The sequence below is a fragment of the Megascapheus bottae genome, chromosome 9, assembly GCF_031878675.1.
Source record: "Megascapheus bottae isolate mThoBot1 chromosome 9, mThoBot2.hap1, whole genome shotgun sequence".
NCBI classification, from domain to species: Eukaryota; Metazoa; Chordata; class Mammalia; order Rodentia; family Geomyidae; genus Megascapheus; species Megascapheus bottae.
In genome coordinates, this window is record NC_143517.1 from 22,395,345 (window position 1) to 22,419,261 (window position 23,917).

Here is a 23,917-nt window from a genome sequence, read left to right on the forward strand (position 1 = left end):
AGCCACACACCATTTCTGGCTTTTTCTACGTATGTGGAGCCCAACCTGGGTCTTCGTGCACGCTAGGCAAGCACACTACCGCTATGCCAAACTCTTGGCCCAGAAAAGTAATTTTTTTTTGCCAGTCCTGGGCTTGAGCTCAGGGCCTGAGCATTGACCTTGGACTTTCTCAAGCTAGAGCTCTAACACTTGAGCCTCAGCACCACTTCCAGCTTCTTTCTATGTATGTGGTACCGAGGAATTGAACCTGGGTCTTCGTGCATGCTAGGCAAGCACTCTACCACTAGGCCAAACTCCTGGCCCCAGAAAAGTAAATTTTTATAGAAACATTTCATGAAAAAGTTGTTATGGTACTGCGACTACTCTGTCTTTTGGGTCAAAATAGTCTTTAGGTGGTCCTTATAACTGTTCAATTAGGAATATTCAGTTTTCAGTATCTGCTCCTCTGAGTTGAGAGCCTGCTCTGTGCTCTCTCTTGGAGGTCTTTTGGGAATGGAGTGAAATGCACATGATGCTCAAGCCAAGAATGCCCTGGCTTTTTTGGAGATGGCACTTAAATCTCCTTGACTCTCAGTGATCTCTGGTTTAAGAATGCCTTGGCTGGTACTGGTGAAGATACAATAAATCTCCCTCACTCTCAAGTTCTTTGGCATTGCCCACTTTATATGAGGTTCTTAGGGGCTGAAGTATATTACATGGATGGTCACACCATCACAGATCAGCAGTTTTCCTCCTTTCTTGCCATGTTTTAGATGTGATGAGTAATGCGTGACTGGTCTTGGTATCTTGCAGCCTTCAGTGAAGTCCAAATCCAAAGTTCTGGGCTTGAAATATGCACTCACTGTGTTGAACTCACAGCACTCCACACAATGGCTAGAACTTCACTATAGGACTCTGCCTTTTCCATTGGGTGAGTTCCTCACAAATTGCGAAAGTAATTGGATGTTAGTATTGGACCTCTTGAAATGACAAATGTAAATGCATGTAGCAACAACAGATACATGTATTTTTGATAAATGAAGAATTTAGTTTCCTGAGATTTTATGAGATGTTTTCACATAAAATTATTGAGTAGAGATAAGATTACAATTTTCAATTTTTTTCAACTCCTATTCCAACCATCAGAATCTCCATGGATTTTTCCTTTGTTGACTTTATTCATCCTTTAATAGAGAAAATATCAACAGATGGTGGCTTTCAAGAGCCAATGTCATACACACCATAGCATGCTGTATGTTGTGGGTATGGGTAGATAAACAGAATCAATGTTATCAAAAAGAATGATAAGCAGTGATGGCAGAACAAGATGAATCTGAATTTAACACAGAAATCAGCAAGCTCTTGATATATGAGTTTGTCAAGAGGCTAAAAAGAGAACAATGGGTCAGGAGAAAGACTGCTATATTACAAAGAATTCATCAAATATTTTTGATGCAGTTACCTACAGTGGAAATACTTCATATTGTCTCTTTAAGAATGAGCAAATGATTTTTTAAAAGATGTATAAACACATACTCACACACAAGTATTTCCTTCACGGCTGAGCTTTAGAGATTTCAAGTTATTTTTGGTGCCAGATTAACCCAGAGGAAGTTTTATGGCTGAGCTGAAACCCCTCAAAAGCAAAGGTTACAATGGAAATGCTGACAGAGTCCATGCCATGGCCACATTTGTGAGTCTAGTTTTTATTGAAACAATAAACAACTTTTGTTCAAGTGCAAGTGATGTCAAAAATCAGCAAAGGGACCCTTCCTGAGTCTCGTACCTAATCTCCCTCTGCTATTTCCTTGTCCTGGCTCTGATCCTGAGCTTTCTGGGTTTCACAGGCCATTATTGGTCTGAATCAAGGCTGGCACAACCAGCCTCCTTAAAAAAGGCAATAAAAAACCAGGATAAGGTCGGGGGTTTGGCCTAGTGGTAAGAGCGCTTGCCTAGCATGCACGAAGACCTGGGTTCAATTCCACGGGACCATATACATAGAAAAAAGCTAAAAGTGGTGTTATGGCTCAAGTAGTAGAGCCTTGAGAAAGCCCAAGGACAGTGTTCAGGCCCCGAGCTGAGTCTCCATGTCTGGCAACAACACAACAACAACAACAAAACAATCAGGAGAGGGAGATCCCATCTGCATGGGCCGAAGTGAATGGGAAATGTGTCTTCAGTTAGGACATTGGGTATATTTATAACTGGCCACAGAATGCTTTTAATTACCTAATTGACTCTGTATGTACTTTGTGCCTGATTATGATTTATCACAATTGTATCTGTTTCCTCCTTTATTGCAAAGTCTAAATAGTACCTCATGTTGCACACACTGAGTGCTCACCTTCTTACCCAGCTGACTAGATCAGGTGGAGTTGATTAATGCTTTGCACGTGTGGCTCACACGTGTGGCTCACAAATACGATGAGCCAAAGGGAAAACAAAAGCCGAGCCACAGTGACCTGGTCATGTGGAGGCTGGTTCTCTGTGTAGCTGCTCCTCAACGGTGATATTGTGCAGTGTTTGGAAAAGACAGGACTTGGGGGGAAATGAGGGAAGAGGTGACACTGTTGAATAAGAAATAGATTCATTCTCAGATTTATGTGCGTGTAACCCTCTGGATAACCTCTGTAATAAAATAAAACAATAAATTATATAACAATAAAAAGAAAAATAGAATAAAAAGAAAAAGGCAGGTCAATAGTAGCTATTCAGGAAACAACTTTGCTAAGAGTAACAAGAAGAAGTAAATTCCCCTGAAGCCAAATTCAGATATGAAGAAAGCTAGGTCAAATATAATCAAAACGCGCTACCTTCAAGGCATTAAAAAACTTTTCAATTATTGAAAGGTGCTGAAAAATAACAAAAGGGAAGGAGATGTTTGGAAAGTAACTGTAGGCTGGAGGCAAAAAGCACAAATTGGTGAGAAATTTTCCATTGCCCAGAGAAAGGCCAGAACTCACCAGAACAAATGAACTCAAATTTGCTCTGCTAATTAAATTACATGGTGAGGCCAGTGGAATCCCATCTTCCAGCTACCATTTTCTGTCAGTTTAAACAGGTATTGGCAAGCCAGATAGAGGATTAGAATCACCTGTGTGTTCGGAACAATTAAATAGAAGTTTGTGGCCCTTGGGGCTAGGGTACACATTAGTAGTTTTCAAAGTTTCCAGGAGATTCTAGGGTGCATCTGAGGCTGTGAACCAATGACTTCAGGGAACCCAGCAACCCTAGAAACACTGACCTTTTGGCTAAAGAAAAACTGCAGATGTTTGTGGTAGGACATTGCCTCAGGATGGTTCACTGGGTCCCTTTGACTGTTAGCAACATTCACAATTGAATTCTGTGGCTCATGGCCCACTTGGTAGAATGTCTATAGCAGATGTCTGAATGACTTAACAAAGGAAGCCTCCAAACCCTTCCTTCTTTAAATAGGAGCAGCAGACCTTTGTTTAATAATGATCAGTACCGATTAACTCTAATCTTCCTAAAACTGCCAGTTCTTCTTCTCTTCCATAAATTAGCTGACCTTTGGATGCCCAGAGCCACATTGTAGAGCCTAGCAACTTGGCATTTAAACCATGGGAGCAGCCCATGAGACAGCTGTGCGTTCCATCTCATGTTGTGCATAAGACTGGGATTATGGAGCGTGGTTGGCTGTTCAAGTCATTTGAAGAATGGCTCTGAATTCAATCAAGTCCATCTTCTTCAGCTGTTCTCAGGGCCAAACTCCTGAAGAGACTGGATCACATTTAGGATATGGAAAGGCCAGAGTCAATCCCAACAAAGTCTTAACAAAAGCATGTGGAAATAATCATTTTTGCATTTCAATTTTAGTAGTTCACGTTTTAGTCACATTTTCATGATTATAAACTGTTACTCTGGGCAAAGGCTTGTTTGTAAGGAGCCCATGAATAGCATATATACAAACAGACCTGGTTTCTGGTTCATTTATAGGAAATATATCTTCAGCCCACTTACCTCTCACCACTCTCATTGTGCCTTATTAATTACAGGCCGGAAAACCATGCACTGTGGCCACTGGAAATGAGGGGTTGTATTCACAGCCCTGGCTGCCTACTTGAGCAGATGGTGTTTGGGGTGCTTTGTTAGTTCTTGGAAGAACCTGATGCAGAACCACAGGCTCTGAGATGTATTGGGCAGTTTCTCTCAAATGGAGCACAATACTCTGTTGCTCAAATGCTTCAATAGCAAAGAAGCTGCCTTCTCCACACACTAACCCAAATGGAGGGGCAGTGAAATAGGATACACAAAACTTCTCATTTTCAATTTCCTTGAAGAGTTTCATAAAATTGAGTACAACCTCTTCTTCCCTCCTCTCCCCTCAAACCCTCTCAGAAAAAACTCTCTTAGGCATCCAGTGATTCTTTGCGACCTGAAATATGAAAGGGGAAATATGAGCTTGTGTTTTGAACTAGCTGTAAAGAATAATTTAAGAGAGGCAGTGGACGTGACATAACCAAGTTCATTATAATCTGTTGTTCACAAAAAGCGTTTGCCCAGGGCCTGGAGTGTGGCCTATTGGTAGAATGCTTGCCTACCATGCACGAAACCCTGGGTTCAATTCCTGGGTATCACATATATAGAAAAGCCATAATTGGTGCTGTGGCTCAAGTGGTAGAGCACTAATTTTGAGGACAGTGCTCAGGTCCTGAGTTCAGTCCCCAGGACTGTCCAAAAACAAGGAGGGGGTGTGTTTCAGGGTTGCTCTCATTTATTTCTTCCAAGTTCTTGCGAAGGAAGATTAGAGCAGAGTATCTTGGGCCCAAAACCCCAGTCCATGTGTGTTCTCAGGATATTTGAAGGTATCTTTCTTTCTCTTTTCAATATTTCTGTTTTTGCTAGATTACTTTTGAAACTGAATTAAGACTTCATGTTTAGAAGCTGTTTTAGCTTAGCCTCAATTTCCAAAGGACTTTCCAGTGTTAGACCTCTTCTTTCTTACTACAAACCTTGTATTGCCTTGAACCAACTTTTAGCTCAACAGCCCAATTCACAGAGGGCCAATTCAGAGAGAGGCAGCTTTGCTGACCTCAGAAAAGAAAAGGTAAAGACTGGAAGATCTCAGTGTCATCCCTCCCTTATTTTCACCCAGTTTATTCTGTCCTGAACTCCCTTGCACTATTTTTTTTTCTTTGCCAGTCCTGTGTTTGAGCTCAGGGCCTGAGCACTGTCCTTGGGATTTCTCAAGGCTAGAGCTCTACTACTTGAGCTACAGCCTCACTTTCAGCTTTTTCTATGTATGTGGTACCAAGGAATCAAATCCTGGTCATTGTGCATGCTAGGCAAGCACTCTACCACTAGGCCAAACTCCCTGCCCCTTCCCACATTTTTATTAGTTCACCAGTTCATATTTCATTTTTATTAGTTCACTAGTTCGTATTTAGCTCATTTCCAACATAGTGTCTAGTGAGAATCACCATTGAATTAGTTCATTCTTTGCCTCTCCGTTTCTGTGTTGTTACTTTTTAATTTTTTCTTTTTTTAATTGTCACGATAATGTATGGAGGGGTTACATTTACATGTCAGGTAGTGGGTACATTAGTTCTCACACATTGATACCCCTTCTCATGGTTTTGTCCCCATTTCCTTTCCTCCACCCCCCTCAATCATCTTGTTTTCCCCCTTCCCTTTTCTATTTCAAATAAACAAATAAATGTATATACAATATACCAGGTAACAAAGTCAGATACAGCAACCACATGAGATTAACCATAAGGGGAAAAGAAGAGTAGAGAAGTAAGATAGAACATTAAGAACAACAATCACAAAAGATAAAGCTTTTGTTTCCATATCCTAGAGTTCCTTTCATTTAGTCTCATGCTATATGACCTTATCTATATAGGTGGTGAGCTATTGTAATCCATTGCTAGGAGAATCCTGGATGTGTACTAATTACTAAAAATGAGGGAAACTATTAAGCCTATGTTCCTTTGAGTCTGGCTTACTTCACTTAATATGATTTTTTCCGTCTTTCCATTTCCTTATGAATGGGGCAATGTCATTCTTTCTGATGGCAATATAGAATTCCATCGTGTATAAGTACTATACCTTCTTGTTCCATTCATCTAGTGAGGGGCATCTGGGTTGGTTCCACATTTTCCCTATGGTAAATAATGCTGCAGTGAACATCGTAGTGCTAGTGGCTTTAGAATGTCCTTCTTTTCTGGATATTTGGGGAAAAGCCCAGAAGTGGGATTGCTGGGTCATAGGGGAGCTTTATGTTTAGTGTTTTGAGGAATCACCATACTGCTTTCCAGAGTGGTTGAACAAGTTTACATTCCCATCTGCCACTTTTTCTTAACTTTTGCCTCCTTTCCAGTATTTCCAAGAGTGTTTAGTTGATTCCATCAGGCTATTTTCATGTGTGTTTATATATATTGTACGTAATATGATATACATAATATAATATGCATTAATTATATAATATGTAAGAATATTATATTAACTATATCATATTATATATAAAGTATATAATATTACTTCTATGATATGCAGCTGCCCAATCTGCTTTCCTTTTCTCCTCATTCTCTGATTTTCCCTAATAAAATAGTACATTACTAATATTTTTTTAGTCATAACTTCTGTCTATGAATGAAAATATGATACTTATTTTGTACATATTAAAAATTACAAATGAATAAATTTTCCTCCAGGATCCTAGAAAATGGGGAAACACCATTTTAGATTATCTAGGATGCTATGCACAATGCATTGGCTGAAGTGATTGGTTGAAGTGATATAATATTTTTTCCATATTTTTTAAATTATAATTAATAGAACAGTTACATTATCTTCGCCAGATAGAAGGTACATTAATTCACATACACTGATAGCCTTTCTCATGTCTTGGTCCCCATTTCCCTCCCTCCCACCCCACCCCTCATCTTGTTTTCTCCCCTTCCCTATCCAATTTCAAATAACCAAATACGCATATATCCAATATATCAGATAAAAAAATGAGATAATGTAACAATATGAGATAACCAAGAGACAGCAAAAGAGAAGAGAGATAACATAGTACATTAAGGACAACAATCACTCATTATATGGCTTATGTTAATATATCCTAGAGGTCCTTTCATTTAGCATCATACTATAAGGCCTTATGTATCTAGGTTTTGCTCTATTGCAAATCTCTGCTAGGAGAGGCCAAGGTTTCTACTGCTTATGACAAATGAGGGAAACCATTGAGCCTAAGTTCCTTTGAGTCCTACTTATTTCACTTAATATGATTTTTTCTAAGTCTTTCCATTTCCTAACAAATGAGGCGATGTCATTCTGACAGCAGCATAGAATTCCATTGTGTACAAATACCACATCTTGTTGATCCACTCATCAACTGAGGGATATCTGGGTTGGTTCCATATCTTTGCTATGGTAAATAGGGCTGCATTGAACATTGTTGTGCTAGTAGATTTAGTATGTCCTTGATTGTGGACAATTGGGTAAATGCCTAGTAGTGAAATTGCTGGGTCGTAGGGGAGCTCTATGTTTAGTCTTTTGAGGAACTGCCATACTGCTTTCCATAGTGGTTGAACGAGTTTGCACTTTCACCAACAGTGTAGTAGTGATCCCTCCTGGCCACATCCCCTCCAGCATCTGTTGTTATTAGTTTTCTTGATCCTGGCCATTCTAACTGGAATAGGTGGAATCTTAGAGTTATTTTGATTTGCATTTCTTTTATGACCAGAGATGTCGAGCATTTCTTCATGTGTCTATAGGCCATTTTTGTTTCTCCTTCAGAGAAGACTCTCTTTGAGCCTTTGGCCCATCTTTTAATGGGATGGTTGTTACTTTGGAGATTAGTTTTGGATTGATTCAGTTTTTTGAGCTGTTGATATATTTTAGATATGAGGCCTTTGTCCGTTGTATGGTTGGTGAAGATCTTCTCCTATTCTGTAGGCTTCCTAATTAGTTTACTAGCTATGTCTTTTGCCATACAAAAGCTCTGCAGTTTAATGCAGTCCCACTTATCCAGCCTCTCTCTGATTTGTTGTGATTCTTGGTCCTTATTAAGAAAGTTTCGATCTGTGCCAAGGAGGTCTAGTGTATCTCCTATTTCTTCCTGTAAAGTTTTCAGTGTACCTGCTTTTACCTCAAGGACTTTGATCCATTTGGAGTTAATTCTAGTGCAGGGTGACAAAGAAGGATCCAACTTTAGTTTTCTGTAGGTGCTTAACCAGTTTTGCCAGCATCACTTGTTGAAGAGGCTGTCTTTCTTCCATTCTATTTTTTTTTGGCTCCCTTGTCAAAGATTAGGTGGCCATAGGCCTGTGGTTTACTATTTGGGTCCTCAGTTCTATTCCATTGGTCTTCAGGCTTGTTCTTGTGCCAGTACTAAGCTGTTTTGATGATTATAGCTCTGTAATAGAGTCTAAAGTTTTGTATTGAAATTCCTCCAGGGCTGTTCTTTCTGCTAAGAAGTGTTTTTACTATATGGGGTCTTTCATTATTCCATACGAAATTTTGGATTGCCTCTTCTATTTCTTTAAAGAATGACATTGGGATATTGATGGGTACTGTGTTGAATTTGTAGACAGCCCTTGGCAAAATTTCCATTTTCACGATGTTGATTCTTCTAATCCAGGAGCATGGGAGGTTCTTCCATTTCCTCAGTTCTGCTTTAATTTCCTTTTTCAGGGTTTTAAAGTTTTCATCAAAAAGGTCCTTTACATTCTTAGTTAAGTTAATCCCTAGGTACTTTATTTTCTTTGAGGCTATTGCAAAAAGAGTTGCTTTCCTGATTGTTGCCTTGTTCCTCTCACTGGTGGCATATAGGAAGGCAGTTGATTTTTGAGGGTTAATTTTATACCCTGCTACCTTGCCAAAGTTTTGAATCAGCTCAAGGAGCTTGGGAGTGGAGTCTATAGGATTCTTTAAAGTCAGAATCACGTCATCTGCAAAGTGAGAAGGTTTTACTTTCTCTTTCCCTATTTGGATCCCCTTTATGCTTGCTTCTTGCCTTATTGTTTGGCTAGGAATTCTAATACTATGTTAAAGAGGAGGGGAGGGAGTGGGCATCCTTGTCTCGTTCCTGATTTTAGAGGGAATGGCTTTAGCTTTTCACCATTAAGTATAATACTAGCTGTGGGTTTGTCATACACAGCTTTTATTATACTGGGGAATGTTCCATGGATTCCTAGTTTCTCCAGCGCTTGTCAAATGCCTTTTCTGCATCTATTGAGACAATCATGATATTTTTGTCCTTGCTCCTATTGATATGTTGAATTATATTAATTGATTTGCATATGTTGAACCAGCTTTACCTCCCTGTGATGAATCTTGTCTGATCATAGTGTATAATTTTTTGATGAGTTGTTGTAGACGGTTGGCCAGTATTTTGTTGAGAAGTTTTGCATAGATGTTCATCAAAGAAATGGGTCTATAGTTCTCTTTCTTTGATAAATCTCTATCTGGTTTGGGGATGAGGGTTATACTGGCTTCATAGAATGTGTTTGGTAAAGAGCCTTCATTTTCAATTTCGTTGAAAAGCTTGAGGAGTATTGGTGTGAGCTCTGCTTTGAAGACCTTATAGAATTCAACTGTGAATCCATCTGGCCCTGGGCTTTCCTTAGGTGGAAGGTCTCTTATTGCCATTTCTATTTCAGAGCTTGAAATAGGCCTGTTGAGTTGGCTTAGTTCTGCTTGGTTCAGTGTGGGTATGTTAATATTGGCTAGGAATTCATCCATTTCTTCTAGATTCTCAAATTTGTTGGTGTAAAGGTTTGAGAAGTATTCCCTCATGATACTGTTGATCTGGATAATTTCCATGTGATATTACCATTTTGTCTGTGATTTTGCTTATTTTGGTTTGCTCCCTTCCTGTTTTGGTAAGATTTGTTAAGGGTCTGTCAATTTTGTTAATTTTTTCAAAGAACCATCTCCTTGATTTGTTGATTCTTTCTATAGTTTTTGGGACTCCAATTCATTTAATTCTGCTTTGATTTTAATAATTTCCTTCCTTCTAGTGGGATTAGGGTTGGTTTTTTGCTCTTGTTCCAGGAGCTTAAAGTGGCACATTAAATTGATGGTTTGTGATTTTTCCAATTTGTTATTGTAGGCACTCAGAGCTATAAATTTTCCTCTGCGTACTGCCTTTGCCGTGTCCCAAAGGAGCTGGTATTTTTGTGTGCTCCTTACTGTTAAATTTCATAAACTGTTGGATTTCTGTTCTGATATCTTCGATGACCCATTCGTGATTCAACAATGTGTTGTTCAATCTCCATGAGTTACAGGGTTTTCGTTGGTGGAGATGGGTGTTCAGTCCCAATTTGTTGCCCTTGTGGTCTGAGACAGTGCAGGGAATAATTTCAGTGTTTCTGAATCTGCCCAGATTTGTTTTATGCCCTAAAATGTGATCTATTTGGGAAAATGTTTCATGTGCTGCTGAAAAAAATGTATATTGTGTTGTTGCTGGGTTGAATAATCTACAGATGTCTGTTAGATCTAGTTGATCTATCCAGTTGTTCAATTCTAAGGTTTCTCTGTTGAGTTTTTGCCTTGTTGATTGACCATAGTTGAGAGTGGTATGTTAAAGTCACTAACAATCACTGTGTTTTGATCTATGTATGGTTTCAGTGAAAGTAAAGTTTGCTTGATGAAGTTCAGAGCTCCGGCATTAGGTGTGTAGATATTTAGGATGGTTATGTCCTCCTGGAGGAAAGATCCCTTTAGTAGTATGTAGTAACCTTCTTTGTCTTTTCTCACTTATAGAAGTCTATTTTATCCGATTCGAGGATGGCAACTCCAGCCTGTTTATTGGGGCTGTTAGCTTGGTAAAGTTTATTCCAACCTCCCACTTTCAAGAAATGTTTTTTTTTGGGGGGGGTAAGATGTGTCTTTTGAAGATAGCAGAATGATGGATCTTGCTTTTTGATCCAACTAGATAGTCTATGTCATTTAATTGGAGAGTTAAGTCCATTGATATTGAGAGTCAGGATTGAGGGATATTTATTCGTTCCTGCCATTTTTAAAAGCTTTCATTAGGGCCTGTGTCTTGACAGTTCTTGTGGTACTTAGATGGTATGAGTTTTAGGTGCTATTTCTTTCTCCGTATTACATTTGTGTTGGTTTTCCATCTGCAGAACATCTTTGAGAACTTTCTGTAATGTTGGTTTGGTTGCTGCATAATGTTGAAACTTTTCCCTGGAATGGAATGTTTTTATTATTCCCTCAGTTATGAATGAGAAGTTAGCTGGGTACGGCATTCTTGGTTGGTAGTTATTTGAATTCAGGGCATGACATGTATCCTTCCAATCTCTTCTTGCTTGCATAGTCTCTGCTGAGAAATCTGGGGTTATTCTGATTGTTTTGCCTTTATAGGTGATTGTTCTCTCCTCCCTGCTGCTTTTAGGATCCTTTCTTTGTTCTGTATTGATCCAGTTCAGATTAAAATGTGGCGGTGGGATGTCCTTTTCTGGTCAGGTCTGTTTGGGGTTCTAACAGCTTCTTGTACCTGGATGGGCCTGCCCTTCTGGATATTTGGGAAGTTCTCTGAGATGATTCCCTGAAGTATATTTCCAATACCATTGACCTCTTTCTCCAGACCCTCCTCAATACCAATTAGCCTTAAATTAGGCTTCTTAATTGTATCTTGGACCTCCTGTAGCGTTTTCTCATATTTCCTAGATTTGAATTGACTCATTTTCTGTTCTTTCTCTATAACAACTAAATTACCTTTAACTCCGGAAATTCTCTCTTCTGCAATGTCTAACCTGCTATCAAAGCTATCTACTTTATTCTTCATCTCCCTTGCTTCTAATTGCTCATTTTTGATGCTTTGCATCTCTTATTTTAGATCATGAATGGATTTCTTTAACTCCTTGATTTCCATTTGAGTGGTTAGCTCAGCAGCTTTATTCTCTTTAGACATTTGTTAGAGTTTAGTCACCTTTTTGTTTGTGGATTTCATGAATTCATCCATTTTTCTTTGAAAAACCTTTATTATGGCCTCCTTTATGGCTTCCCTTTTTTTTCACATATCGCCTTGTTTATGGTTTCCTCTTGTTTAGCTGGGGCTTCCTCCCTTATCTTTCTTTATGTTTTCACACTTTTCATTAATGATGTTTATCAATTGCATTTGTATAGCACTTGGAAGTCTCTCCTGTATGTTTGCCACTGACTGCTCCATTGCCTGTTTATGTTGAGTAGGAGATGCTATTCCTTGAATTAACATTTTTCTTGAGATTCTTGTTCTGCCCATTTGAAAATGGGAGCAAGATTAATACTAAACAAGATTATAATTTTTCAGATATAACCAACCCAGACCTTTTTAGTTGGGTGACAATAGATGTTCGCTCTTTTAGATTGGTAATATCACTCTCTCTTTCTTTTTGTGCACTTACATATAAATCTAATACAAACACAGATTACCGATTTATGACCAAAACAATGAGCCCCTCTGTCGCTGCCCGCCGCAATGATAGGTCACTTCGGAGGCAGGAATAATCACAGGCTCATACCGCTTCAAGCAGAGGTCGTTTATTTTGCTCTCCTCTCTTCTCTGCCTCTCTCCTCTCCCTTGTCTGTCTTTTCTCCCTTCTCTCTTCTTCCCCAGAAACTCCACACTATTTATATCCTTAGGCAAGCAATCCCAGTAAAGGTCATCTGTAAAGCAGCAAACAAACCTGGAAGAAATCTAGCGATCCACTCTATCCACAAGCACGGAAGAAACAAATCAACAAATGCAAAGAAACTTCCTTGTCAGCAATTACTGACTCATTAGCAAGCTGCCAGGTGCCATCTTATAATCTTGCTTTCTCAGGAGGCTGAAAGCAATGGTGTCCAAAACCCCTCAATCCAATCTCTATTGTATTTAAGTCCCTCTGAACCTAGAGTATAATTGAATACCTAGATAAACAGCATTGCTCAACAACCATCAAATGTAGATTCATGCATTATAAGAGTTGAATGATGAACAGAGGACCAGAGATAGAAAAATAATATGAAAGACAACAAGGGAGGTAGGAAAAGAATAATCCAGGAGTGTAAGATTATTATAGTAATGAAGAAAAGGTATCATGTAAGGATAACTGACCTAAAGTGATAGACAGGTAGAATTATTTGAGTAGAAAGTTTAGAAGAACTTAGATAAAACTTATGAAAATAAGAAGAGTAATAAGAAGACTATATAGAGAAAAGAGGGAGGTAGATATAGGAGAGTTCAATGATACAAATTTTAAAAAGGAAAAAGAAACAAAACAACAACAAAATAAACCAAAATAGAACACATACACACACACACACACACACACACACACACACACACAAAAAGAAAAGGTAGGGGGAGATTCCTCACTGTTCTGTGTTCTTACCCAAGAGATACTAGAGTTGAGAACCACGAGATTAAAAAGCAGGTGACTGTATCAATATAGATATCATTTTTATTCAGACTTTACCCAGAGTTGTCACTGTGTTTCTAGGAACGACCACAGTGACAGAAGGAATGCGGGAAAAGAGAGGAGAAAAAAAAAGAGAGAAAGAAGGGAATGAATCATAACATTAGAAAAAAAAGGTGTAGGTAAAATGGCAAAGAGAAAATAAGAACACCTAAAAATGCAAATGAAAAGGGGACAGGAAACTTGTGTCTCCACTAAACTCGGGATCCAAAAACTTCACAAAGTCTTTTTCTCCTGTGATTTGGCTTTGCGGTTTTTCGGATCAGATTGCTTGATTGGTTAAACAAAACTGAAAGATCCGCAGGCGGCTTTGTTTACCAGGTCAGTGGCGGGCGCAGGGGACAGACTTCAGCAGCACTGGGGCTGGATTTCTGGCTGAGGGATCTCTGGGAAATCCTTTGCCCTATATATTGATGGCACTGTCAGCAACACCTCTCAGGCTCCAATTGCTTTGGCTTGGTCTTTGACAGCAGTCAAGATGGCGCTGCTCTCAGCTGGAGGGGGAGGGGCTCCCTTCAAATGTCGTTACCTGAGCAGAAGTGGAAACTTCTCCTCTGAGGTACCCACAAATTGCTGGATTCTGCAGTTCCGTGAAGGTGGCAGGTCCGTGCAAGGCCGGGTGTTGGCTCTGGGCCCGCGCAGGCTCTGTGTGGCTTTGTCTGCAGCTGGCGGGTCTGCGCTGCCATGAAGTGCTGTCTGCTCCGCGGCTGGCGGGGCTCTGTGATGTAATATTTTTCATAAGTATGTTTGAAGTAGGGGATGCTGATAGTTTTTGGTATGATCTTCATGATGCTGATGTAACTTTATTGTGACTTCTGTGGTTCTTCTAGCTTTTATTTTTAGCCCATGGGTATGCTGTAATAGGTGATCTTTTATTCTTGAGTGGTGGTAGTACTGGGTTTTGAATTCAGATCTTACACTTGCTAGGCAGGTGCTGTCACTTTAGATTTTTCCTAACCAGTTCCTTTTGCTTTTACTGTTTTTTGAACAGAATTTTTACATTTTTGGCTGAACTGGCCTATACCGTAGTCTTCCCATTTATATTTCTTCTGTAGCTGGGATGACAGTTATTGGACACTGCTCATGTCTTATTGGTTGATGTTCTGTTAACTTGGGGTTTGCAAACTTTTTTATTTGCCAGTCCTGGGGCTTGAGCTCAGGGCCTGAACCCTGTCCCTTGAGCCATAGCACCACTCCTGGCTTTTTCTATGTATGTGGTACCGAGGAATCGAACCCATGTCTTTGTGCATACTAGGCAAACACTCTACTACTAGACCAAACTCCTAGCCTTTGCAAACTTTTTGATCACGATTTGCCTGAAACCATGGTCCTGTCAATTTCTGACTCCAGAGTAACTAAAATAACAGATAAGTCTTTGCACCTGGCTTATGAGTTGATTACAAAATTTAAAAAAATGAACCTCATTTGACTTTTGTGAAAGCTTTATGAAACAAGTGAAACTGATATTATTTTCATAATCTTTTGTTAAAGATATAGTCATAGGTTCATATAATTTCCTGCCCAAGAAAATTCTACAAATAAACATGCAAACCCCAAATTAGTAGGAATAGGGACATAGACAACAGTGAAAATCTCATGTACTTATCCAAATCATATGGTTTCTTCTCAGATAGGAATTTGACAAAGTCCTTTATCGGCTATGGAGAAAGCAGAAGAAATTTTGCAGTCAAGTCTGCAGAAACACTAGAATGGGAAGAGGCCCATGATAGTGGTGTCATACCATCGAAAATGAGGACACAATGGTGTCAAGATCACAAAGGAGGGAGAAGTAACCCTGGAGCCATACAGTGGTGCAAGAAATGCGCAGAGGAAGAGGATCTGTAGCCATATAACCGAACATCATGCCCAGAAGAAGCTACAGCAAACTAGTCCCATTCCCCTAGAAATATTGGATCAATAAAAGTATTTGAATATTGTAAACTAAAAAAATGCATTAGAGATGATGGTTCTGCAAAGGACAGTAGAGGTTACTCCACAGAGAAGGTCCTCTTACAACTTCTTTTCCTAATTCTCTGTGTGGCCTCTTGCTTGGTAGCCTCTTTTACATGCTTTGATGCCACATTGCTCACTGTAAGCTTCATTGTCCTACAGGATCTCCAGGTAATAAGCTACATATTATTTCTTGGAAAATTTTATTACAACCAAATGCCAAAATGACAATAGAGTTTGGAAGGTTCCATTCATCTCCTAGCAGTAAAATTTGTCTGCAAATAATGTAGACCTTAGTTTACAAACATGACATATTACCTGTCATACAGAAATAAAGTTTCATGAAGCTGACCTGAACAATAAATGTGCAATGACATGTGGTTTAAAAACAAAAACGAAAACCAATATACCTGAACATAAAGGATATTTTCTTGGTGAGATCGGAGATCATTTTACAGGTCCAAAAGGATCTGGGCTTTCTCAATGAGAAGAGCAAGGCAAAAATCAGGAAAACAACTCCTTTTGCAATAGCCTCAAAGAAAATAAAGTATTGAGGAATTAATTTAACTAAGAATGTAAAGGACCTTTATGATGAAAACTTAAAAAACCTGAAAAGAAAATTAAAGCAGAACTGAGGAAGTGGAAAAACCTCCCATGCTCCTGGATTGGAAGAATTAACATCGTGAAAATGGCAATCTTGCCAAGGGCTATCTATCAATTCAGTTCAATACCCACCAGTATTTCAATCCCATTCTTTAAGGAAATAGAGGAAGCAATCCAAAAATTCATATTGAATAATAAAGGACCTTGTGTGGCAGTATAGCAAAAACAATTCTTAGCAGAAAGAGCAGCTCTGGAGGAATATCTATACCAAACTTTAGACTGTACTACAGAGCTATAGTAAACGAAATAGCTTGGTACTGGCACAAGAACAGGCACGAGGACCAAATGGAATAGAAATGAAGACCCAGAAATCAACCCACAAACTTATGGCCACCTAAATCTTTGATAAGTGGAAGAAAGACAGCCTGCTCAACAAGTGGTGCTGGCAGAACTGGTTAAACACCTTCAGAAAACTAAAGTTGGATCCTTCTTTGTCACCCTGCACCAGGATTAATTCCAAATGGATCAAAGACCTTGAGGTAAAAGCAGATACCTTGAAAACTTTACAGGAAGGAATGGGAGATACACTAGATCTCCTTGGCAAAGGTCGAAAATTTCTTAATAAAGACTCAGGAACACAACAAATTAAAGAAAGTTTGGACTAATGGGAATGCATTGAACTGTGAAACTTCTGTATGGCAAATGACATAGATAACAAGTAGAAAGCCCACAGAGTGGGAGAAGATTTCACTAGTCATACAACAGACAAGGACCTCATATCTAAATTAAATATATATATATATATATATATATATATATATATATATATATATAGCTCAGAGCATTGAATCTCTCAAAAACAAATCTTCAAAGGAACAACCATCCCATTGAAAGGTGGGCTAAAGACTTAGAGAGACTTCTCTGGAGGGGAAATAAGAATGGACTACAGATACATGAAGAAATACTAGACATCTTTGGCTATAAAAGAAATGCAAATCAAAACAACTTTGAGATTCCATCTAACTCTAGCTAGAATGGCCATGATCAAGAAATTTAACAACAACAGATGCTGGTGGGGATGTGGCCAGGAGGAATCACTACTACACTGTTGGTGGGAGTGTAAATTCACTTAACCACTATGGAAAGCAGTATGGCAATTCCTCAAAACACTGAACATAGAACTCCCCTATGACCTGGCAAGCCTACTCCTGGGCATTTACCCAAATGTCCAGAAAACAAGGACATTCTAAAGCCACTAGCACAACAATGTTCATTGCAGCATTATTTAGCATAGGGAAGACATGGAACCAATCCAGATGCCCCTCACTAAATGAATAGATCAAGAAGTTGTAGTACTTATACACAATCAGGAAGAATGACATCACCCCATTCATAAGGAAATGAAACGACTTGGAAAAATATCATATTAAATGAAGTAAGCCAGACCCAAAGGAACATAGGCTCAAGGGTTTCCCTCATTTATAATAATTAATACACAACTAGGACTCTCCTAGCAGAGGATTACAATAGTTCAAAACCTAGGTACATAAGGTCACATAGCATGAGAGTAAATGAAAGGAGCTCTAGGATATGGAAACAAGAGCTTTATTTTTTGTGATTGTTGTTCTTTTTTTATATAAATTTTTATTGTAATTTATAAAAGGGTTACATGATATTTGCCATATAGAAAGTGCATTAATTCACATACATTGATACCCTTTCACATGTCTTGGTACCCTTTACCTTCCCCCCCCGTCTTGGTTTTCCCCCCTTCCCTATCAAATTTCAAATAACCAAATACAAATAAATTCAATATATCAGATAACAAAGTGAGGTACTGTAACAATATGAGATAACCAAGGGACAGCAAAGGAGATGAGAGATAACATAACATAGTACATTAAGGACAACAGTGATTATTGTTCTTAATGTAATATGTCATTTCTCTTCTTTTCCCCGTACGGTTAAGCTCATGTTGTTACTATATCTGACTTTGTTGCCTGGTATATTTTATCTGTGTTTATTTGTTTATTTGAAACAGGAGAGGGAAGGGGGAAAACACGATGATTGGGAGGGGGTGGGAGGCGGGAAATGGGGACAAAGCCATGAGAAGGGGTATCAGTGTGTGAGAAGTAATGTACCTACTACATGATGAATGGTAACTGTAACCCCTCTATACATTAGTCAACAATAAAAAAAAAAGAAAGAACAACAGGAATACACACACACAAAAATCTGGGCTTTCTATGAGAAATTGTGTTTTGTCAAGGTTTGATATCAAAAGTTACAATGAAATAAGGACTTGAGGTTTATGTAGGAAATGATCTACAGATATTATAGTATCAAATATTTAGAAGGAAAGACAGGAAATAAATGTGGATAAGCATATTGTATCTGAGTGTTGATTTTTTTGAATATTAGATTGTATTTGTGTTTATGGATGTTTTAGATGGGAACTTGGTGACTAGAATCATCTTATTGACTATGTATAAATAGAGACCTCAGGTTTGTGTATCATGACATGTTAATAACAGGATTTGAGAAAGAAAATCTGCCTACAATCTTAGGAACATGCTCCTAAGAGAAATCTTGCAAGTTATCTAGTAGCCAAGAGAAAAATGACCTGTGATGGGTCTTCATAAATGGATCCTTCCTGGAACTCACCTGAAAATCTTGACTAATGCAGGTTCACATTCAGATTCAGATTCTGGGCTAGCACCCGAGGTCCGAGGTTCTGCTTGTCTGGCCAGCTCTCAGGTGAAGCTCATGATCCATGAACTGTTTTGTGAAACAAGGACTTTTCGCACTGAGCAAAGACTTTGCACTGAACAGGCCTTAGGAGTCTGTGTTCTGGCCTTAGTGGTCTTTTGGTCTTGCAAGATACAAGGTAAATCATTTAACCTTGCTAGATATCTTGGCTCTCAAACAGTTGCCATTTAAGAAAGGCTGAGTTTAATACAAAAGCTTCCTGAACCTTAGATCACTATGCATATTAATTCTACTAAGGTTCTTCCAGCAAATGTTTATGAAGCACAAAACTAAATGTAAGACAAGTGGGTGACATAATTCAAAATACGATATTTTTCTTGGAAGTAAACTTTTAGACCCTGAAACAAGGAACTCTAAGCTATGTCTTATCTAGCCTTCATGATATATCTTAAAAAAAAAACAGCAGAAAGTCGATCTCCTTTCCTTGGATTTAGGTTTTGCCTGTGGAAAGTCTTGATCTGCTGCACATAACACTTTAGTCTCCATAATAACTTCAAATTCCCTTGTGCCATCAGTCAAATGTTGTCCTCATAGTTAATCTCCAACTTCTGTTATCCAAATCCATTACAAAATAGTGACTAGCTCTCCCTTTTCACACTGAGATTCAGTTTTGCCCTCCCACATTTTGCTCATAAGTACAGGTACAGGTACAGAATAGTCCAGAGTTGTCTGAATCACTCAGACAAAACTGCAATGTTTAGAAACTTAAAACCAAGTTGAGTTTTGTGTTCTATTTCTGGCAAAAAAGGATCTCCATTGAATATCTCAAGATATCTCTATTTTTTGTCATGGAATATGTGTTGAAGAAAATACTTTGCTGTTTGTTGGCAGAGCTTAACTCACCATATATACAAGTTTCTAGTTTTGTTAACCTTTTAGAAAATAAAGAAAATAAATATTTTTTATCTGTATAGAATTTTTTCTCTGAAAAAATTTTAAAATTTTTATTAAATAATTTCTTTATTGTGATTAATAGAAGGGTTATATTATATTCACCAGATAGAAAGTGCATAACTTCACAAACGTTGATACCTTTCTCATGTCATGGTCCTCATTTCCCTCCCACCCTCCCTCCACTTATCTTGATTTTCCCCCCTTCCCTATCCAATTTCAAATTCTGTATAGACTTTTACTAAAGAAGAATATAAGTTATGAAAAGAGTACTTGAAAAGAGGAGAGGTGTATTTTATATTGGAAATGATTTGTTCTTCTGGCGTGCTTCCAGACAGCTGAAGTCAACTTGCATACATGGAAATATGAGGAGAAAAAATGTAAATTCGGATAGAATCATTGCATAGGTCTTAGGTGCCTCAAATTATAATACAACCCCTATGAACATATATCTATGTACATACATATGATTCATATCAATTAAATATTTTAAACCATCAGAACATAAATATTTTTGACAAAAATGGTTAATTGAAGAATCTGAAGAACCCACAGCTGTCATTTTGAAGAACAAGATGAGGGTACCCTGCACTTGGGGGTACTATATGGTATATCAATTTCACTACCCAGAGCTGCTCACTTGGCACTGAGATAAGCTATGAGGGCCTTGCTACTCCGTTGCTCAGTCTCTGCTTTGCAGGTGATGAATAAGGATGAGAACCCATATGATTTGTACAAGGTCACAATATGGTCATAGACATGGAAGACAGAGCAACCTCTGAGCTTTCTGAGTTATGTGTAAGAGCTCAGTACCATTTCTGTGACCCAGTCTCTGGGTAGGTTGATTCCATAGGTAGGGATTTCACATCTCTGTGCTCACTTTTGCTTTATTCCTCCACGTCAATAGTGGTAGACACTTTATCTGCTGCAAGTCTACCTTCTGAAATTATAATGCAGTTGCATTTACCTATATGTTCAATTACAAAATAATTCATAAGATGCAGGAACATCAGTCAGATTTCTGACATGGGGATAAGGTATACTTGAGCTAACGAAGCTTGAGAGAGAAAAAGATTACTTCGGTTCACCGTTTCAGAGATTCCATGGTGGCATGGTCATATAGCTTTGGGCCTCTGGCAACACAGCAAAAAATCATGGCAGTAGTGCATGGCAGAGGAGGTTGCTTACTTTATGGTAACTAGGAAAGAAAGAAAAATAGGAAAGGACCTTCAAGGGTATGGCCCCAATAGCCTCACTTCCTTGTACTAGGTTCCCTCTTTGAAGGGCTCTGTGAACTCTAATAGTGCCAAAGGTTGGGGATCAAGCCACCAATACATGGACCTTTGAGAGACATTTGAGATGAATAATTATTAACAATTATTTCAGCATGTTCTAGAGTCTAAACAAAGACATGATAGAGCTCCTGATTCAGAGAAGCCTAACATCTATAAATTAATTCCAGCCTACTGCCTTCTTAGAGCATCTTTTGGGCACAAAGTAGATATTCTCCACTGAAGTAGAAAAGAAGGCTCTGTTATATCTTTTTTTAGATACACTTTTACTGAAAAGTTATGGTGATGATGAAATAGAGATTGTTAATGTGTTATATAGATCTTCTCTCCCTCATCCTATTTGGCTCTCATATTTATTAGGAATGAAGCTTTTTTATTGAAAAGGAAGAGTTTGAGGATATTCTAATACTTGCCTGACAAATCAATAGTTCACTAAATTACTAATTAAATTTCTTCCATATTATCATTAAGAAAATTTCAGATCTTCAGTTTCAATATATGATCTGGGACACTTTTTCAGTGTTGGGACCTGAATCATGACAGTTTATTTTTCTATAAATGATCATATAAGCAAAATACAAGAAGGTCCTAGAGCATGCTAACAAATTAAAATTGATTAGCTGAACTACTACCTCTGAGTAATTCAAATGTGAACACACTATTAATGTTAATTTCTTTTGGAATTACATTTAGAAGTTACCTCCCTCCTTCCCCCTCCCCCCAAAGTCCTAACTAGAGCCACTTGTGCTGCCTGTCACAGCTAGACCTGGAAAGTGCCACTGATTTGAGTCAATGTCGTGACTGGTAAGGATGCCAGGCCATTTCAAACCCATGGAAATCTTGTTTGCTTCTTAGTTCTGAAATGTATACTACTTCGCTCTTTGTGCTAGAGTCCATGTCAATAACTAGTCTCCCGCTGATCAAGGGCCATAAAAAGAGTTTCATATTGGCTAGGTTTGCTAAGTGCTTCTTTACAGATCAAATAACTTTATAGTTGACAGAACTGGTTTGGATACATAAAAAATGCCAACCAATGAATTAATTGGGTTTGTACTGGGTTACATGCACTGTTCATAAAGAGAATTGAGAAGTGCAAACATCATTGTTTCTTTACTTTCCTACTTTGTATTTCATCTGAAATAGGGCTGATTTCCAGATATGTCTGTCTGTGGTAAGCAGTTAAAAGCCTATAGAAGATGATGTAACTATTCCTCAGGTTAAATAATGTATTTATCAGAATGAGTTTTAATGGAGTTTGTAAATTCTGCCATTGACTTTTCTAGATATTACAAAACCATCCTGTATTTTAGCAGTATAATAACTCATTATTTAAAAAATATTGAGCAGATCTGAAATTAATAAATTAATAAACACTTTTATTGTCAAATCTTTGAAGCAGAGACTGAAATGACCTTAGTCAGATGACTTTAGAACTCTGAATAAATGACTTGTTTATTGCTCATGTTATGTATTTGGGACAAAATAAGTTTTCATTGTTTTGATGCCTGAGTAACTCATCTCTTAAACTGGTAAGTTATGTGGCTGAGTTATAGTGCACAAATGTGTAGTTCTGAAGAGGGAAAAGTGGGAGTATTATATCTATAGAAACCCTTCTTTTTCAGTTTGTACTCTTGCCTCGCCTCTGAAATTAGACTTTAGCTTATAGACATATATCACTTGTACTAGTTGCAAGATTGCTTAGGTTTTAAACTTTCTGACAAGATAATATTAAGAATTAAAAAGTGAAGTTTTTTTCCTTATAAGAAAACCCTTTGGAAAGTACTACTACTAGACATTGTCATGGAGAAATTAGGTCATTTTTTGGCCTATTTGGTATATTAACAGAATACCCTGTTCTTTTTTTTTGGTTCAAGGGGCTACAGTTTCTCTGAGAAGTCCACACACTGTGAAAATTAAACATAAATCTGTCTGAAACACTAGATTCAGATATACCAAAAGGTGATAAGCCCAGAATTCTTACAACATTGTTGGCATTGCTGTACATCATTAACTTTAAAAGTATTTTTAGAATAAATAATTTTGAACACTGCCATTTTCTCCACTAGAAGTATAAATTACTCAACAGCTTCAAATTAACTGATTATTGTGTTAATAATGAACAATGAATGTGAATGTGTTTTCAGACAAAAAAAAACCATCTTAGGCTTAAACTTAAGCAGCTAGAATAAATAAACATTCCTACCTTTCCTGTAATATTAGTTCCTGAGGAGCCCCAATGAGTGCATTTCACAGAATGAAACAGCTGTAGACATTGGTGTAGGCTAAAAGAAATGATCCATCTGATGTTTAACCCATTAAGTACGAACTGGGAGAAGCATGGAGTCAGGATGCCAGGGTACTGTGTGAATTACTGGCTATGGCGTCTCTTAGAATCTTATCACCTCCATCTTTTGGGCTGAAATAACAACTCAGAGAAGCCATGGATGTGTGATCATTCCACTAAACTGCTAATTAATTTTTAAAATGTTATAGTTCCTGAGATTTGAACACTGTCCCTAAACATTTGTGCTTAAGAGTAGTGCTTGGCCACACAGTGGAGTTACACAGTGTTATTTCTAGCTTTTTGATAGCTAACTGGAAATAAGAATCTCATGGACTTTCCTCCCTGAATTATGATCCTCAGAACCATGATCCTTGAACCATGATCCTCAGATCTTAGCCTCCTGAGTAGATAGGTTTACAGGTGTGAGTGATTTGCTAGTTAATTTTTTTTTTGCCAGACCTGGGGCTTGAATTCAGGACCTGAGCACTGTCATTGGGATTTCTCAAGGCTAGTGCTCTGTCACTTGATCCACAACACCACTTCCGGCTTTTTCTATGTATGTGGTACCAAGGTATCGAACCTGGGTCTTCGTGCTTGCTAGGCAATCACCATACCACTAGGCCAGATCCCTGGCCCACTAGTTAATTTTTATAAGAAAAATGCTCATATGCCTCCAGGATAGTGAAACAAAAGCCATATAATGAATGATTGTTGTCCTTAATGTACTA